At 25.7% G+C, this 20,856-nt stretch overlaps 1 protein-coding gene across 1 annotated transcript in view; it reads left to right on the top strand.

Moving 5' to 3' along the window:
• Window positions 1-5,247: 5,247 nt before the first annotated feature.
• The window catches only part of LOC129612363 (beta-1,3-glucosyltransferase), a 39,532-nt gene continuing 23,923 nt past the window's right edge, over window positions 5,248-20,856 (top strand). The window contains exon 1 of the mRNA XM_055525920.1: window positions 5,248-5,709. The gene's annotated coding sequence lies outside the window, so the exon portion shown is untranslated. The remainder of the gene's footprint in view (window positions 5,710-20,856) is intronic.

Raw genomic sequence — 20,856 nt, 5'->3', positions numbered from 1 at the left:
AAAATAAGCAGTGTGGAATGTCGAAGGAAATTTTTAAAAAGAGAAGTGCGGAAGCAGAGCTACAACTTTAATTTTAGAGCAAATCAATATATTACTATGAGCTTCCTTAAATGTCAGAATTTGATAGTTGCGTTTTATATAATAACTTACCAATATTTGACCTATGCACGAAATTTTGACAGAATATATATTTTGAGTAGCAGAATATAAAAATTAATGGTCCGTATAAAGAAAGTAACTCGAGTTATCAACTTACTCATTCGACGATATAATATTAAAATATATTCTTCAAAGTTTTGGTTTGTAAAAAAGAAAACTTGCCGTTAATCTTCTGAAATAATTTGCTCATTACCAAATAATTTTGCATAGAATTATTCAAAGAGTTTCGAAAAATTTATCTACATTTTTCTACAACAAATACATACAATAAAAATATTGTATGTTTGTATCTGGATTACGCTATTAAATTTAATTTCGGTTATACAAAGATTAAAAGTCGGCAAAAGTGGTTATATAACCGTGACTTCAATAATGCGCTTACGACGTAAACTTTACAAAGTATCACATTCCAAAAAGTTTAGTAAAAGCTCTTGACATTGTACACTTTTCCAAAATGCGTTCTATATGTAGTGGATACGTAAAATAAACGTAAATTGGGTATCGAAAAAATCGAGCACGCTTTTCTTATACATGTCATAAACGTTGCCAGAAATAACCAATTAAATAAACCAGCATATAGAGTGCTACTTATTGAGTTTTTTTTCTAAAATGCAGCATAAAAGCGCCAGGTTTTTAATGACGTGGTAACGTTTTTTAAAAATTAACATTTGCACAGAACTGTAAATTGGAATTTTCAAACAAACTTCAAAACATGTATTAATACTCGTATTGTACAAATTGTATTCCAAAATGTTTCAAAAACTTTGGCAGCTTTTTTTAACAATGTAAAGGTATTGAAAAAGGTATTGACGGTACTACAACCGTATTAATACCGTACTTAAACTTTTTATAAGGCATTATTGAAGTCACGGATAGTGAGAAAAAATTTTATCTAAATTAGATATTTTTTATAAACAGAACAGACACAATATCGGATAGTGTAATCACAACAATTACACTTTATAGTTACTTTTGAAATAAATGTAACCCTTCATTTTTATTTTGAATATAATTTAAAATCGCTTTAGGAGTATAATGTTTTTAAATTAACTGTACTTTTGAGCCGTTTATGAATAAGTTATCTATGTAGTTAGAATAAAAAAAAATTGAATAATTTGTATACATTTTGTAGCCAATGTTTTTCCAGGAATTGAGAAATATATATGGCACATTACAAATAAATTATTTCTCATTTGGTAATGGTTTTATTTGAATATCGATATACTTATGTCCATCAAAAATGTTTTGTTCAGCTACATTTTACTTTGGAAAACAAAAAAGAGCTATTAACAAAAGATCTATTTATATACTTTTATTACAACATTATATATATCAAAATTGGATTATCTACGAAATTGCTATACATTATTTCCCTTTTAGTTTTATTGTATCCATATGGTTGAAATAATTTCGGACGTTTCTACTTTGAGCATAATTATTACGAGTATAATGAAATATATTATCTACAAAGCGGAAATATGACCTTGAAATTGGTTTATAAACACTTTAGATATGCGTTTGTTTTTTTAGTGTACGGAGTATTGTTGGAAAAGTCCCAAAGAAACTTTTGTTACAGAAATTTTTGGAAATCAATCCTGTGTGATCCCAAATTCTGAAAAAGAGATTATGAAAGAAATATGTTAAATATATTTCTATGCACAAAATACAGATTTGGTATAATATAGATAATATGCTTAAGAAGAAATTTATCAAAATGTTAAGATAGGGATGTCTCCAGGTCTCTGGGTATGTTAAATATGAACAAAATTTAGTATCATCATGTAAAGCATAAAGATAAAAATCTTAAAGAAGAAACATTGTTAAAGCATTAGAATAAATAAGTAAAAAAAGGGCCACCTTCTTTGTTCTGGCATGAAAGCAATGCGCCACAGTTAAGCTTATGTCCTAATATAAATTTTAAATTGTGCAATCTGATTGGAAAAATAAAAAATCTACTTGAAAAGTTTACAAATTTAATTAAGAAATTAGAATTCTAACTTGAAAAGTCATCAGAAACTTGAAATACAAAATAAGGCTCAAAGAAAAGATAGGAAAACCGATACAAGGACATATTTTTCTTAATTTATTCCAAAACTTATCGGCGCTATTTTATACATATAATTATAAAAAATTATAACATACAAGAAAATTAATACCACATTTTTACAAATATCGCCCGAAAACCTGTACATAAGATCTATCTGTGCACTCAGCATCTTTAAAACTTTTTCATTTTGAAACTTATAGATCGTTCCTTGTTCAAACTGTGTTTTATTACAAAGTAAACGAAAAAAACTCCATTTTCTAATTGAATCGTATATACAAGAATAGTTTTTGTTTGAGGTTTTAACTGTTATTGTAAAGTTAAATATGCCATTGCCATTTTTACATTTGCAGTTTCCCTTTTTCAAAATATCCAAACCAAAAAACTATAAAAACAAAAAAAATATATGAAAAATTTTTAACATTAAACTACAGTTTAAATGTATTTTAAAGTTTGAATGTATTGTTGGAAATCCTTCAGCTAATATTAATGTTCACCTTTTTTTTACTTTTTCTGTTTTCCAAGTTGAAAATGTCAATTTAGAGTAATGGTTTGAAAAAATTATTTTTTTTTTCTGGTAAATAATTGCGATTACTGCTATAATTAAAATAATTAATTGTAAAAATTTATTTATTTTCGCGAACATTATTTATTGTGTATGTGCATATAATTTCTAACGAAAAATGTTATCGAAAGTCTGAAAAATTTTCCGATAATTTTAAAAATTCAACTGCAAATACTGAGAAGATTTTTTCGATTGGTTTATATATTTTTTAATAACGTTCGATATAATCTTTAATTCAATTTAACTTACCGCAAGTTAATATGTATTTTTTGCAAAATAATTAATTTCGTGGAAATTTTTATTTTAAATTTAATATTTGAAAAAATTTATGTCTAATCAAAATAGATATTACAGATTCTAGCATTGTCATTGTGCATACTTATGCAATTCTAATTAAATGAGAAAATGTCTCCTTGACATTTGGAAGAAATTAAAAAGCGGAATTCTCCATGTGTAATAAATAAAATAAATTAGAATATGTAGTTTTACAGTGGTTTACAGCAAAATAAAATTGGCGAAACAATAAACATTTAGACTAATTCCCTTTGCTTTTCAGAACGCTCGATTTTAAGGCAGGTGCGCTGTGTCATAATAGTAATGAAAATAATTTAATATTATAATCAAAGAACAAATTCATTATATGGTTGATTGGTCATGTTTGTACTTTGTGCTCATAATTTTTAAATTTACCTGAAGTTGACCTAAAATGGGGATCTATCGAGTTTTGGCTAATTTCCACATATAATACAAATTATAAATTCTATTTTCTAATAGTAATTTATCAGCCTAATCAATTTTTATCTATAAGAGACCGTCCACCAAATCACTTTGTAATTATTGTAATAGTTTTGAATACTTAATTCATTTTCGAAATTTCTCTCTAATTTTTAGTTCTTAATATTATATAAATTTTGCTTTATATAGAGTCACAAAAGTTCATCCAATAACTGAAAACAATAACAGAAAATTGAAAACTCTAATATACACCTAACTAGGTCTAAATACATATCTTTCTCTACTCTAATATATAGCATCACATAATATGTACATATGTATATTTATTCTGTAATTCAAATAGAAAATAAATGTGTATCGCAGGTGCGTCTTTTAATTTGTAGCAAACCAAACCAGAAAAAAAGCAAATAACAAAATAAAAATTTACAAAAATTTCAACAACAATAAAATTTAAGTAATTTTAGGTTTTGTTATAATTAAATAACAAAAATACTATGTGGGGAACTAATTAACAAAATTCCATTGCCACAAAAATGCTATTAAAATTTTGGGAAAATATTTTTAACTTTATATAGAAGAACCGAAAGGAATATTTTTGCATTTGTTTTCTAGTTAAAAAAATTTCGAATACAAAAACTGAAACTATTTTTTGAATGGTTGGAATTTAATATTTAGCGAAAGACTTTACATACATAACGTATATTATTGAGAATTTAGATTCGAGTAATGAATTTCCGTTATAATTTTCTGTAGCTTATATTCCATGTATATTTAAATTTGACGTCAAATGGAACGAGAATATTTTAACGAATTCATATGTAAAATAAAATAATTTAATAATTTCATAAAATTTAATTTTTTTTTCTGTTGTTATTCCTTAAAATTATTCATATTTCAATATTTTAATTTTAAAATTTCTATAAGAACTTAAAAAATATTTTTTATCTCTAACTTTATACAGTCTGTTCTACACATTACATAATGAATGTAAATACTTACTACATATATAAATGCAAAAGATTTAAGAATGCATATAAAATATGTAAAAATTTTAATTATTCCTACTATTTCTAAATATTTTTTAAACAATATACCTTTCCATATTATAAGAATATAATAATATATCAGATAAATATGAGTGAAATACTAAAATACTTTGTATCCTTAGCATCACTTTAATTGTAAAATTCTAAATTAATTCCTGTCAATCCCAATTATCGTTCATATTAGCCCTTTTTTAAAATTTGCAAAAACTACTTGCATACTAAAATGTTTATAATTTATACACTTGAATATATACGAGTATACATAATAAAAGCATATTTACAAACATGCATACATCTCAATAAGTATACAAACATTGATAAATATTTTAATTATGCATTGTACACAATTAAAAGATTAATTGAAATAAAATATAACAGAAACATTTCAACTCTCAACTCGATAAAGTCAATTCAGTGTCGACTATAAAACTGAATGAAAATTATACGTAGCTATATCCTTTTACTATATTTCATCCTAAGTTTTCCTTAATATTATGAAGGAAAACTAGAATGCGCAGTTTTATTTTTCTTTTTTTATAATTTTTATTTATTTTCTAGTTTTTTTTTTTCGTTTTTTTATTTTTGCAGACCATATTATCAGTTTGTATAGTAGAAAAGTGAAGTTTTGTATCAGATTAATTTTCTTTTTTAATTCCGATTCTGTTTTGTTTTCAGTCGATGTGTTTACGGCATCGGGAACGGTTCTTCTTTTCGAAATGACTTTATATAAATTTGAAATAAATTGTTTTACCATGCGGTTTTTAAATATTTTTTGTCGGATTCCAATAATATTACAAAAAGTATCTAATTTAAAAGAAATAATAAAAATTATAAAATTATAATATAAAAATTGGGACAGGTATTTTCTTTAACTAAATAATGCTCAACACTAATGAAATAAAATTTTAAAAGTTAAAAATATTAAAACTGACAAGTCACAAAATCAAAATTATAATTGAAAGTGTAAGCATTTTAAAAATAATTAATAATAAAGTACTTATGGTTTGAAATACTAAATAATTATAAAATTTTATTGAAATTTTAGTAATTATCGAGCATAAGTTTTCTTTTTTTAAAATCTTTTAATTTATCCAGTTGAGGATGTTTTTGATTTTAGAATTTGGCAGACGCATCAAGAAAATTTCAGAATTATAAAAAAAGTAAGTAAGATAAATGGAAATATTAAATACATTTTATATGTTACTTCTACTTGTGTATTAAATTTAAAGAAAAAAAAATTAATATTAAAGTTTTTAAATTTTTATGTTTTTATCTAAATATTCGAAACTTTGACGAGAAAAGTTGGGAGAAAAAGCAATAATTAATGCTATAACAATATTTTGTTCGATATGATTGTAAATGCTTTAATTCATTAAAACTATAACTTTTTTTAAACATCACTCTATTTATTAAAATAGTTTTTACTTTTTCAATAAATACTGTATTTTTTAAAAGCATTTTTATATACTTTTTAGTTAATAGTGTGTTCGGCAACTCCGACGGTATTTCATAAATTGTTTTAGTATGTAATTAAAATATGAAAACTTTGTTAGTTGAGATCTACTTAACAATTAGTATAGAAGAGTCTGAAAAATGAATTTTCATATTTCTATTTTCATATCATTCATGACATGTTAAAAAATTTTCATTTATGTATATTAAATACTTTAAAACACTTTATACGGAGTTCTAAAGCTCCTATAAGTTTAAAATAAATGCAAAATGAAAAGCCGCAGGAATATTTTCATCGAGATTCTAAAATCTAATTATTAAGAGTGAAGCTTAAGAATTTCGAACAATTAAGCCTTGTTGAATTTTTTGCAATTGATTTTTAAATTTTCAAGTTTTTACTTTATTAAATTTTAACGTTTAAAAAGAGAAAATGGAAAAACTAAATTTAAATGCTTTAAAACTTTGATTCGTCCACCTATAAAGTTGATTTATTGCAGTAGAGTTTTATTTAATTTTTTAAGCAAAATATAAAAAATTAAATGTTTAAAAATTAAAAATTTAAATGTTTTTGTTTCAAGTCGAAGTCAAATATTTTTAACATTTTATGTATATATACATATACCTACATATCACTTATATTTGGCATTTCAATTACATATCCAAGACATTTCTTATATAGGAAATTTGAACACTATTCAATTTATATAAAAACATTAAAATATTTTTTCCCTTTAGAACCCTTTATTAGTTTATTATTATTTTGTTTTTATATACGTGCATATTATAATAATTTTTTTTTGATTATTATTAAAATTGTGTTAAATTTGAACTTAGTTTCATGAACCATTTACAGTTTTGTTGGAAAACATTAACTTAGAACACAACTCAATTTTAATTTTCACATTTTTAGCACTTTTCCAAAATATTTTTGAAAAAAAGTGCTTATTAGTTTCACTCTGTCCGTTCGTCCGTCCGTCCGTCCGTCCGTCCGTCCGACCGTCCGATCGTCCGTCCGTCCGTCCGTCCGTCCGTCCGTCTGTCCGTGTGTCTGTTTACAAAACTTCTACACCCTTGAAGATAGGAAGCTGAAATTTTGTATGTACATAGATCTTTACTAGAATCTTATTTCCGTAGAACAAAATTTTTACCTATCTTCCCCCCTCTAGAAGGTATACCCCTCCAAAGCCCTAAAAATGGCCTTTTTTAACTATTTGTTGCAAAGAAACCATAATCATTTTTGAAATTTTGCAAAGGCAAAAATGCAGCGGCTTGCTTTCCTTAGCGTGGTATACTATACTTGAACTTTAAAAGAACAAAATGGCTGTTAAAATTTACTGTTACATAAAATCCGTTTTTTTTCAAATTTTTGATATCGTTTTTCTTCTAGACCCCAGCCTGTACAAGCTTGAAATTTTAGGGAATTTTAGACATTAACAAATAGTTGATTTCGTTAGAAGAAAATTTTTTTCCATCTCCACCCCCTCTCAAGTTATCGCCTCTTGAATTTTGTAAAATTTGAATTTTTGACACCCTATATTTCCGAAACCGCAAGCTTTTTCAAATGTCTGTAAACGCAAAAAGTTAACGGTAAATTCCATGACATTAAAATATATAATTATTTTTCTTAACTCACACATTTAAACCTTAAAACCGAGCATTATGTTAACCCCTCTTTATATTAATTTTTGCTCTATTTCAAATACTGCATAAATCGGTCATCCTAAATATATGCAATCCCAGAAATAGTTTTGTATATGAATGAAAAAAATTTTAATAGTGTGATAGGTATACATAGACTGTATTTAAAAACAGAATTTCCACTAGTTGAAGGGAAAAGTGCTACAATACAAACCATTGGTTTGACCTAACTTTATAATTTTACTATTTTAATAACAGAATTAATTATCTTTGAAAGTGTGCTTAAAATAATTTTAATTTTGAAGAGAACATTTTAATCTAAGTTAATAGTCTGAGTGTTACCACTTGGGCTACAATTATAAGTTACTTAAAGGATAAACTATGAATATGGGCCTTCTTTGATCAGTGCAAAAGATTGTGCATCGATATATCACAGAAAATTTTGCGCTTCTATAAGAATAATTTATATGTAAAAAACTTTTCTCCATTAATGCGTATGTGCTCCACAAAAACGTCGTGTGAAATATTTAACCCTCGACCAAAATTCCAAAAAGGGCATTTAAAAAAACATTATTTTTATTAAAAAATATGTATAATTCAATTTTTTATTTTTGTTGTGTGTTGTTTATTATTGTTATTATTTGAAGGTTTTTTATTGGCTTTTATAACTCTTTTGGATTTTATCAGACCCTATTAATTAATTTTCATAAATTATTTTACAATATGTAATTATGATAATATTAGACAATAAATAATTTACTAAAATACCATAATTTTAAGAAACGTGATGTTTATCAAATATCAATTTGTGAATAAAAAAAATTTAAATTTTCTTATATATACTAGCTACCAAATAAAAAAATATATAATTGTAAATTTTGTAACGAAAATTTTTCCTTTAACTCGCTAGCTAGAGGAGTTTCTTGTTTCCCCTTTTTTCACTAATACTGAAAACTTCTTATAATTCATATTTTTTGATTCATAAACTTTATTCATAATCATTATAAGTAGCACAATTGAAATTCTTTTTATTCTTAAACAATTTAACCAAATATTTTTTAAATGATGTACGTTATACTCGTACTTATGTTTTATGTAATACATATAAAAAAATTGTTTCAAGCGCGGAGTAATAAAAATTCAATTCCATGAAAACTTTAAATAAAATTAAAATTAATGAACAAAAAAAATTTTGTTGCAATCTCGGAACTATTTATTTAGTTCATTTCAAAAGATCGCATCACTGTAATTGTATATTTATCCTTAACTGAAAGATCCTAAGAATTTTTGCATTCATTATTCTTTTTTTCACAGTACAATTGTATGTACCTTAACTATAATATTGAAATCCGTCAGTTGCAAATCATATAATATATTTGAAGAATTACTTATCTTTTATAATGAGAATAGATAGGAAAAACAGCATTATAATGATAGAAAATATTGAATTGAAAAAAAAGAAATCAAATAAAAGTTTTTTTAAAAGATTTTTCTGAATAAAATTATTTTAATTTTTTTTTTTACTTTTCAATGCAATGAATGCAATAAAATATAAAAGATATACGCAAATGTTATTGACAACAAACTAAATTAAATAAACATATTCATTATACAAATAATGTAAGAACGTATTAAACAGGGTCTCTTTATTGAATATTCTGTAGAGATTTTGAAAAATATTTTAATAATATAAGTATCCCGATTGCTCTAACGAATGTAATTTATTGTTATTGGTAATTTAAACTCACTCTTCAAGCTCATCTGCTAATGTATCCCGCTTTATAAATAAAAAGGTTTCCATAAACACAATACTGCAAAACAATAATGTGATACATATAATAATGTAATTGCTATTTTGAATTTTCGGTATCGTGTTCATGAACAAAAAATGTCGTCAGCAAAAAAAAATTTATTCATTTCGGCCAAATTGTGAAAAATCTGTTTCAGGAAAAAAAAAAATTGAGAAAAACAAAAAAAGAAAACTGAAACAACACTGAAGAAATTTTGTTATATTTAAGTAAGTTCAACAATTAAAAATTAAAAATGTAAAACCAAACTGCAAAAACTAGTAAAAAAGAGTACAGCTGATTTAACTGCGCTAACTGATTTAACTTGCTATAATTTAAATATTTTTGTGGTAGATTAACAATGTTTATGAACAAACTTGATTATCAACATTTGTTTATAAACACAAATATAGCGCAGTTCTTGCTATATATCGCTGTGTTTATAAAAAAGGCCTTAAATATAAAAAGAATAATAAAATAATGAACCATTTAGTAAATGACTCATACAGATATAAATTTCGAAACTTATATTTTAAAATTTAAATCGAGATGTCTATTAAGTGGATATTTTGAATCTGTTAGTATTCTTGGTTTTTAAATATTATTTTGTAATTGAAATATATTTATGCAAAATCTCTTATATTTATATCAGTGCTTAAAATAATAACACTCTGTGCTTTAAATTTTAAAATTTTTATGAACGCGCTATATACTTTATACATATACACCCGCATCAAAAACTTGTTTATACTTATATCTATGTACAGTAATACTCTTTTTTAACGTGTGATTTTTTCACTAATGTGAGTCTGGTTGGAACAAATTCATATACACTTTTATATTTCATTTATTAAAATTATGTCTTAATGAATAAACGAAATATATGTATGTCCTTGTCATTTATTAATTTCATTATTTTATATATTACATGTTCTCATTCAGTTTCTCAATTTTTTCCACACCAGGTGAGAAAAAATAAAGTAAGCATCATACATATGTAATTACGAAGTCATGTACGAAGAATAATTATTAAATATCGTAGGACGTAGTTCATATGTATTTTTTCTATAAAGTATTTAAAATGCAGTCGCCTTGCTTCGAACTATCAATATTTGTGAAAATTATTCTCAATATCCAATTACGAAATAAGCAACCACATTGAAAAAATGACATACTCGTACATATATATACACTTGTTAAATAAAAAAATGAAAATGTGTATTAATCCAGACTAAAAAAGCTGACTCAAAAATGTTGATGTACAATGAAGCTATAAAATGAAGTTGACTAAACTGTTTTTATGGTTTTGCTACGATTAGCTACTTCGATTGCATCTTAATTAAATAGGTTAAATTAAAAATACCATAAATTATTATTCCGATATTTTATTTTTTTTCCAAGCAAGTTATATATGACATAACTCTTTAAGCAATTTGTGAAAATTTGATGCATTTCTGAATCACTCTGTTTGAACAGAAACAGTATGAATTTGGCGCTAATTCTAATTATGTAGATTTATCCATATATACATATCTGACCATTGGTGCAGTGGTTATGGCACCGGTCCTTTAACCGAAGGGTCTCGGGTTCAAACCCCGGTCAGGTCACTATAAAAATTATATTCAATATTATTATAACTTAATATACAATACTAATAAATATTATACAAGTAATTTTCAAATATTCGTAATATTCCATATTAAAAAAAAAACTAAGAACCTCAATATTAATAACCTCAAATAATTAATATAAATAAAACTACGGCAGGTTAGTCACCTACCTAGTTAAACTCTATGACGCTACGAAACTAGTGCATGAGAAATCATGCACTAGCCCTATGCTCCTTCTAGGAGTGAATAAGGAAAAAAAAAATCCATATATACATATTATGTATATTTATATATATATATGTATATATACTTTAATTTCAAGATTTTATGTTACAATTTCTCAGACCTTAGGTAATAAACGGAGTGGTAAGTTTATAATATTTGCTTCGGGTATATATGAACAAAATATATAAAAGTATATACACATTAATATTCATTATTTAGTATCGATACCTCACTTTCGATACCTCACTTTCACAAAAATTTTGATAGACTTTAAGTTTTATTATGTTTAACGTTAAGAAAATTTGGAGAGCATTCTTCACGTTAAATGTGGTGTATTACAGTAAAGGATGTACAACATGTTTATATTATAACAGAAACTACAAAAATATAACAGAATTTTTTTAATTATATTATAATTAATTGTGTATCTGTGTCTATATATATACAACATATGTATATATATCCACATATTATGTATATACATACATAGAAATTTCATAATAAATAATACATATAAATATATTACGTAATATATAATATCATCACATAAATAATAAATATATTACCGATGCGATATAAATATGTTACATACATATAAACATAAATAAATATGTTTATACGTATATAACAAAACACTTGATATATCGGAACTCAATTGTATATTTTATAAATAAAATATCCTTATTTGTCTTTCCATTTTAATTAGATAAAATACAAAATAGTGAATTGAAATAATCAATATATAATAACTTGAATGCAATATGTGCATTATTTATGAAATATGCATATTATGAACTTATATACTCATACATCTGATATCATACATAAATATGTATATGTATGTAAATATTTCGTAATTGAATAAATAATATTGTAAAGAAGCTCTAAATTTATAGCAATTTCAACAATAATTGATTTTGTTTTCTACAGTTTGTATGTACTTCTCAATCAAGTGGCTGAGTATAGTTTTTATTTAAATTACTTTGTTTATAGTCTATATATTTTAATTTTTTCATTCTACTCAAAATTTATCAAAATATTTGAAGTAGATTTGTATAAATATTTTGATAAAGTTAATGCTATTATTTGCAGGCACTACTACTGATAAATACAGACATTTGTTACGTATCTACCAAATTTTTCGGAACGAAACATTAAATAAATTTTTTCATAAATTTTTGCAATATTATTGTAATGTACTAGACACACTGACAATTAAGAATTTATACATAATATAATATTGTATATGTTTTTAGCACTTTTACAAAACACTTTGGAAAAAAGTGCTTATTAGTTTCACTCTGTCCGCCCGTCCGTCTGTTAATGTGTCTGTTTACAAAACATCTACATCCTTGAAGACAGAAATCTGAAATATTTTATGTATATATGTAGATCTTTTCCAGAAACCTGCGTAAAAGAAAGAAAATATTTACCTATCACTCTCCACTCTCAAAGTTATAGCCCCTCAATTCCTAAAAATGCCATTTTTGACTATTTATTGTAATGAAACCACAAACATTTTTAAAATTCTGTAAACGCAGAAAACTAAGCTTTTCTAACTAGTGTAAGCTTTTTCTACCGCGGCGTGGCATATTTCAATTTAAAAAAAAACAAAATGAGTGTTAAAATTTACCGTTATCTGAAATTCGTTTTTTTTTTTTTGAATTTTTAATAGCGTTTTTCTTCTAGACCTCAGAATAGGAGCCTGATAGCAGCTTTTAGACATAATAAATAGTTCTTTTCGGGAGAAAAAAATTTTTTTCCACCTCCACCCTCTCTTAAGTTCTCGCCTCTCAAAATTTGTAAAATTTGAAATTTTGACACCTTATATTTCCGAAACTGCAAGCTTTATTAAATTTCTATGAAAGCAGAAAGTTAACGGTAAATTGTTAAAAATATGCCATTGTTAAATATATAATTATTTTTCTTAACGTCCGCAAATAACTTTCATATTTGAGCATTATTTTAAAATCTCTTTAAACTTCTTTTTGTTTTATTTCAAAGACTGCATGCTGTGCTCATCTTAATTGTATACAAACTTTGAAATATATTTGCACATGAATGAAAATAATTTTAGTTGTAATGTAGTATGTACATGGATTGTTTTTAAAAGCAGTATCTTCACTTGTTGAAGGGAAAAGTGCTACATAACAAACCATTGTCTGATCCAACTTTCTTTTTATTTGCAACAAATAAATAACTATAACGTCACAAACTTTAAAATGGACAAAATTCCTTCAATTTTATCTTTTAACAAAAATTAGGAGAAAGCAATGTTTTACGTATACTATGTATATAAAAACCTGCTGAGCAAAATGTAACGCACTAATGTCCTAAAACGCTCTGTATCTTGGTTTTTCACCCTCATCTACATATGTACTACATATATACTCGATAAATACAGTATGAGAGCAATTTTTATCACTCCACAGATATTTCCTTTCCAAAAATAAGCAAAATTAAATCTTAATTAAAATATCAAGTGAAATTTTGAAGAAGAATGTGAAAAATTAGTTGAAAATATCAGATTTCTGATTTCGGTGATTGATTATATTTTTTGATGCGTTGCTTTTACTATTAACTTTCTCCATTTATAGAAATTTCGAAAAGCCTGGAGTTTCGGAAATATAAAGTGGCAAAAAACAAATTTTACAAATTCCGAGAGGCGATAGCTTAAGTGAAGGTGTAAAACAATTTTTTTCTCTAACAAAATAAACTGTTTATAAATTCCTAAAAGCTAATTAAATTTCAGACTCCTATAACTTATTGCCTAGAAGAAAAACGATATCAAAAATTTGAAAAATGAAATTTTAAATAATAGTTAATTTTTGCAGTCATTTTGTTTTTTTTAAAAATAAAGTAAACCAGCCACAATTTTTTTGCGTTTGCAAAATTAGAAAACTGTGTATGTATGTTTTCTTTAAAATACTAGCCAAGAAATAGCATTTTGGTTTTTGACGGACTTAGCTTTCAAAGGGGGAGTGAAATGAAATAAGTTTCTATAGTAAAGATCTATTTACATAAGAAATTTCAGCTTTCTATCTTTAAGGTTGTAGAAGTTTTGTAAACATGTCCACGAACGGACGATCAGAAATAGTGAAACTAATAAGCACTTTTTTTCAAAATTTTTTTTTAAAAACGCTACAAAGTTTGTAACAAAACTGAAAAAATTCGGTTATTTTTGATATATTTAAGCAATCTTGCATAAATTAAGGAAAAAAACTTCGATTGCATTGCTAATTGATTTAGTTAAAAAATTGAGGTATACTTCTAAGCACAAGGACGGTTGCCTCCACTTCTTTAATTCTATAGAAATTTGATGCAGTTCTTAGTAACAAAGATATAGAGAATTAAAAATCTCGGAATAACAAAGAATTTGTTTTTAAGTAAAATAAAATATTTATCAATATTCACATACTGCTTAAATTTGAAACTCTTGCCTTCGGAAATTTAACTAAATTGCCAACATTTCAATTTTCGACAACTCCTTTCTTTGTAACTGTATACTGTTATTTATTATTATTCTGGTTAAAACACAGAAATAAATAGATATGTGGAAATACAATAATTTTATATGCTGTAATTAAACTATAGCCAAATAAAGCGACTAATTATACTAATGCTTCGTTCTGGTTTGTAAATGTATTGTTCTAATGCATGTAATATCATACGCATTGTATTCATGATGAAAGGTTTATTCATTCGTTAGTGACCCTATATAAATCTCTAAATTTTAATGTGTTCGACTCAAAAGCAAAAATCTTAAAAACCACCAATTGTACATGTTCGTCATTTATCTTTTATCGTGGTGCTTCATCAGCTAATATTTCGTAGGTGAAATTAATTTTTTAGACAAATTTGAATTTCTTGTTTTGAAAATTCAATAAAAAAGTTGGATCAAAACAATGGTTTGTAACGTAGCACTTTTCCCTTCAACAAATAAAAATACAGCTTTTAAAACAATCGTACCGGATACAATTATTAGCACCCTTAAGCGGTATTTCTCATTAAACTTTTCTATACAGAATTATAAAAATTTGAGCATAGGTAAAATATATATTGGATATTTCTCATTCATAATCGTATACCAAAATTTGTCAAATGTTGAATAATAATATGAAAAATTAAACTTGCTTGCATGAATACCAAAATGTACAATTATTAACACCATGTACTATTGACATTGCTTAACGGTACAATTATTGACACCCAAATATAGCTATTGACATGGTATACTCGTAAATGTTAAATTACTGACGTATGTTTATGAGATAAAAAATAATTATATTTAAAAACTAATTCGAAGGTTTAAGCTATTTTATCCAACTAGGGCAGATAGATAGCCGTAAGTATGCAATCTGCAGTTTTATCTGTATGCGTTTGATATAATCCTTGTATGTAAGACATAATCCCAGGATTCCAAGATCTCAATCTACAAAAATACCTGCTATGTTATTGCCGATATTGGTTCAAACATCGTCCAGTAAGTTTACCCTAGTTTAACATAGTTATTAATTCTTGCATAAATTCTTGTAAAATTTTATTACGTAATAGTTAAATGTTGGAGAAGCTTAAAAAAAGAATATGTGTATATGTGCTGAGATCAGTACACATCCATATATACTTGTCCTCAAATATTGGACGTATTTCAAGCTTTAACAATTATTGTAATTATTTTCTCTTACTTAAACAAAGTTTCATTGCAGCTCCTCTCTTTGCTGAGTTACTTCTTCTTAAAAGATTTGCAAATTGTGCAGTTTTTAGCTAGTATTAATAATTGTACTTTTATAGTGTATAACTATTGACACTCCTCGAATTGACTCATCGAAAATTTGATCAATTATTGACACCTCTATTTTGCAACCGTTAAATCTTTTTTCCATTTTGACTATACATATAAATATGTAAAATTAAACGTCAATTCATTTCAAAAGTGTAACAAGCATATTAAAAACATCCTTGATTTACATTTAAAAGTTCTTAATGATTTTCGCTATTTTTTTGTATAAAATAGACTTTGTAATATTCCTTTTTTATTTTTTAAAAAAAGACTACTAATTAATTGAAATTTACTATGTAATAAACAAAGAATGAAGAAAGTATCAAATAATTAGAATTCATAATTAATTTTTGGTGATTAAGAATTAGAAATACTCGAAAAGCGCTGTAGCAATTGGGATATCAATAATTGTATCGAATTTTCAGAGCGTCAATACTAGTACCGTTACTATGATGGCAACTATGATGGAGGTTATATGATGGCAACAAATTTTGGAAATCGAGTTTTCGGTGGAAACGTACTTTTTCAGGGTAGGGAAGTGTAATCAAACAATTTTTAGCAATCTGTCGACCTGTCTGTCTGTTCATGAAAATTTATATGTTAGTTTGTTTTGGCTATGTCACGGGTTGATCAACTTTTGGGATATATCAGGCCTTGGGAACTGGGCAGATGTCAGAAGGCGAAATTCTACTAAAAGTAAAATTTACATTTAAGAGGCGTTAACATAATGCTTGATTTTAATGTTAATTGGGTGAGTTAAGAAAAATAATCATATTTTTCAATAGCATGGCATTTACTGTTACCTTCTTGCATTTATAGAAATTTAAAATATTTTGGAAATATAAGATGTCAAAAATTAAAATCTTACAAATTTCGAGGGACGATAACTTGAGAGGTTGTGGAGGTATAACAAATTTACTTCTGCAGAAATAAACTACTCGTATTTATGAATATCTAAGAGCTGGTAATTTCAGACACCTATAACCTGCGGCCTAGAAGAAAAACGATATCAATAATTTGGAAATAAAAGTACTTTAGATTGCGGTAAACGACCATTTTGTTTTTTTAAAATTCTAGTATGTTATGGTGCGGTAGAAGAAGAAATCTACTGCCTTTCTGTGTTTGCGAAATTTAAAAAATACTTGTATTTTCATATCAATAAATGAAATTTTATTAAGTTTTGGGAGGATATAGCTTTTAGAGGTGGGAGATAAGTAAAAATTTTCTTTCTAGTAAGTTTCTAGGAAATAAGTTTCTAGTAAAAATCTATGTATATATATATAAAATTCTTCGTATATATATAGATTAGCTTTCTATCTTGAACGGTGCAGAAGTTTTTTAAACAGACGGACGGACGACGGTCGCTCGGACGAACATTTTTTTTCAAAAATATTTTGGAAAAGTGCTAAAAACTAAATGACGGTTTTATTAAGATGTTCATTTTAACTGTAAGAGCATTAAATTTTCAGATCAAAAATTCTTTTTTGTTGCTCTTTATTTGGGGGAAATGAATATATAAGAAATTATTATTTTTTTGATTTCTTATAGTTATTTTTAAACTATTAAAAAAACGCATTTTGATAAATTTTATATTGTATATTATAGGATACGTGTTACAGTTTTTAATGGCCATATTGTGCCAAATAAAATTTGACCAGAATATATAATAAAATCTGACAATTCTTGATAACTTTGGAATAACAATATTTGTACTTAGATTAAAGCGCCATTATTACATTCTTTTCATAGTTACTTATAATCAGGACATAAATTGAAGAAATTATTTATAATGCGTGTACTATTCAATTCTATACATAAAAAGTAAATTAAAACAAAATTTTTACATTTTTGCAACAGTCTTATTTAAAATAAGTAAAAATGTTTCAGTCGATATAAACCTACTGAATTATAACCTGCACCTTGGTAATCCGAGTTTTATATTTGTTTTTGAAATATTGAGTTGTATACCAAGTATTCGAATCTGACAAACCACTCTATACAAGCTGCATGGATTTGTCTGACCTATAATTGGACATACAACTGCAAAGTTTCATGAACCTAACTGTATCATTTTTCCAAATAACCTAATTTTAAGCTTTTGGAGTTATGCGGCAGCAAACCAAATCTGTTAAGCCCTTCCACCCAAACTTCAAGGATATGTGTGGCCTAAAATTGAACACACGACTGCCAAGTTTCATGAATATAACTTTATTATATTCCCGCAAATAAGTAAAATTTTCTTTTAGAGTTGTATGGCAGATACCCGAACCTATGAAGTCATTTCACCAAAACTTCAGAGATATATGTGACCTATAATAGGACATATACAGCCATTCCATTAAAATTTGCAGAACATACCTATGTAATTACACACATCTTTGCAAAATTTGATATTAATATCTTTAATAGTTTTTGAAATAATTTCTTTGAGCTCTTTGAAATAAGCTCTTTTTAAAAAAAGCTCTGAGTTGTATGGCAGCTACCCGGACCCGTTGTCCGAATTGGCCCAATTACATTAGCAGCCGTGGTTGGCACAAAAGAAACAATTTGTGAAAGTTTGATGCCGATTGCATAATTCGTTTTTGAGTTATCGTGCGATCGCACGGAAGGACGGACGCTGAGCAAGCGTATATATACATGTCCATTCCGGAGACGAGTCCATACCAAATTGAATATACCCTTCACGAAGGTGCAGGGTATTTAAAGTATCCAATAAGTATGGATGATTGGTCAACCATTATAATAAATTTTTTATTTCAAATAAATTTTGTTATTCGAAAATTCTAAAGATACCTTGTCATTATTTAGCACAAAAACTATACTATTCCATTGTTTCTATAAGTATCTGTAAATAAATAGCCAATACAGAAAGATCAGCAGAAAATATTTTGTATTTATGTAAATAAAATTTATTTTCTTTCATTATTTATAACTCAAGATTTCCTAAAATATTTCAGAATTTTGTTGGTTTACTTAATATTCCATTTCGGTTGTAATTTGTATTTTTGCTATTCTCTTGTTAAACAAATAAAATTTTTATTGCAAATCATTTAATTGAATATTCAATATAAAAAAAATCTCAAAGCAAAATATAGAGACCTGAGACCTTAACACATTATTTTAAAATTCTGACATCAGAAAATTTTAAATGAAACTATAAATATATTTAATTATGTATATGTATAAAGTTTCAAGATTATTCTTTGGTGAAATGCTATTTTTACCCTTATTTTGTCATTATAAATTATAAATTCTATACAAAATTTGAAAAAGCATTTTAAATTAAATTTTATCTATATTTCAGGATATCGTTCACAAAATCTCTCAGCATAAAATGTGGAAATATGTTCCAGTTTCAATGATTAATTATAGGTTTTAATCTAATTTAATTTGCATATTTCATTTTATATTAAAGTGGTACTTATATATATATATATATATATATATATATATATATATATATATATATATATATATATATATATATATATATATATATATATATATATATATATATATTATAAAAGATGTTTCTCGCTATGAATCGTATAATAATGATTATTAGTAAGGGCTAAGGATATGTATAGCATATAAAACATGTAAAACACAAGAAAGTATATATACGTTTAAGTATAGCTCTATATATATAAATTTACTTAAAATGACAGAAACCAATTTTGAACACCTGAATAGATTTCTATAAGATATTTAAATTTCTTTTTATAAGTTTGATATTTCTTTTTATTAAGATTATACAGCAAAGATTACTATAGAATTTCATTGAAATGAATTATTGAAATAGATTGTCTTCATAAATATGTACGTAAGATAAACAAACAGAAGAAAAAAGGATATAACAGCGTGATTATAATGATTAGTGAAGGGCTGTGTATTTCCATAATAATCGATTTTGAGCCTTAATAAATGAAAAAGTCGCTATGAAAGTGTAGTTGCTTATCTGAATACAAAGCTAGATCACATTACGCAAAAAAAGAAAATTTGCACCAGTAAAAAACAAATTACTGGTATTTAGCAATATACAATCCATACAATCTAGCGGCGTTAACTGATTTTAAAACAGATGTTGTACCCAACTTCATATATGTATAAACTTAAATACGGTAACATACGAATAAATAATTTTTACGTTTACATCTATATATAATGCAAATATACCATGGTAATTTTTTAAATTGCCAGAGAAGCTAATTTTGGACCACCTTTGAAATTTTATATAAATGAATTATTTTTTTTAATTTCTATATGGTTTATGTAGTAATATACCTATGTATGTCCATATATCCTTATTTAAATGATGTATAGTGTGTCTCGTGTTTAAAACCACTGCGTTGTACTATTGTGTGGACCCTGACGAATAGGTAAAATTTTTGTACGGTATTTTTCATTTATCCAAACCATATTTAATCATGCGATATCTGACAGAAAATCGGATATTATACTTAAAGTTTCAAAATGTGAAATAAAAACGGTCGAAATTGGCTTTGAATCCCTGTAATTCGAGGAGCCTTTTGAATCGTGGACGTTGTTTGCATACAAAAGTTTGCCCTCTCATGAGGAGTCTGTTTAATGTTAGATCACTTTAATGTTCACTTAGATATGGGACACTCTATGTACACACACATGAATATTTGATCTTTAAATTTAAAAGAAGGCTACCACAGATTTCTCAAAGGACTACAAAATTACATTAAAACAACTTTCATTGATATGTGTATAAAAATATCATATCATAAAACATTTTCAAAATATAACAATTAAATTTTCTTCCATTTCCATTTTGCATATTTAATACTC

Source organism: Condylostylus longicornis, unplaced genomic scaffold (assembly GCF_029603195.1).
Source record: "Condylostylus longicornis isolate FDR11 unplaced genomic scaffold, ASM2960319v2 ptg000072l, whole genome shotgun sequence".
Taxonomy (NCBI): domain Eukaryota; kingdom Metazoa; phylum Arthropoda; class Insecta; order Diptera; family Dolichopodidae; genus Condylostylus; species Condylostylus longicornis.
Note: the sequence above shows the minus strand (reverse complement) of the source record. Positions and strands in the feature narration are given on the sequence as shown.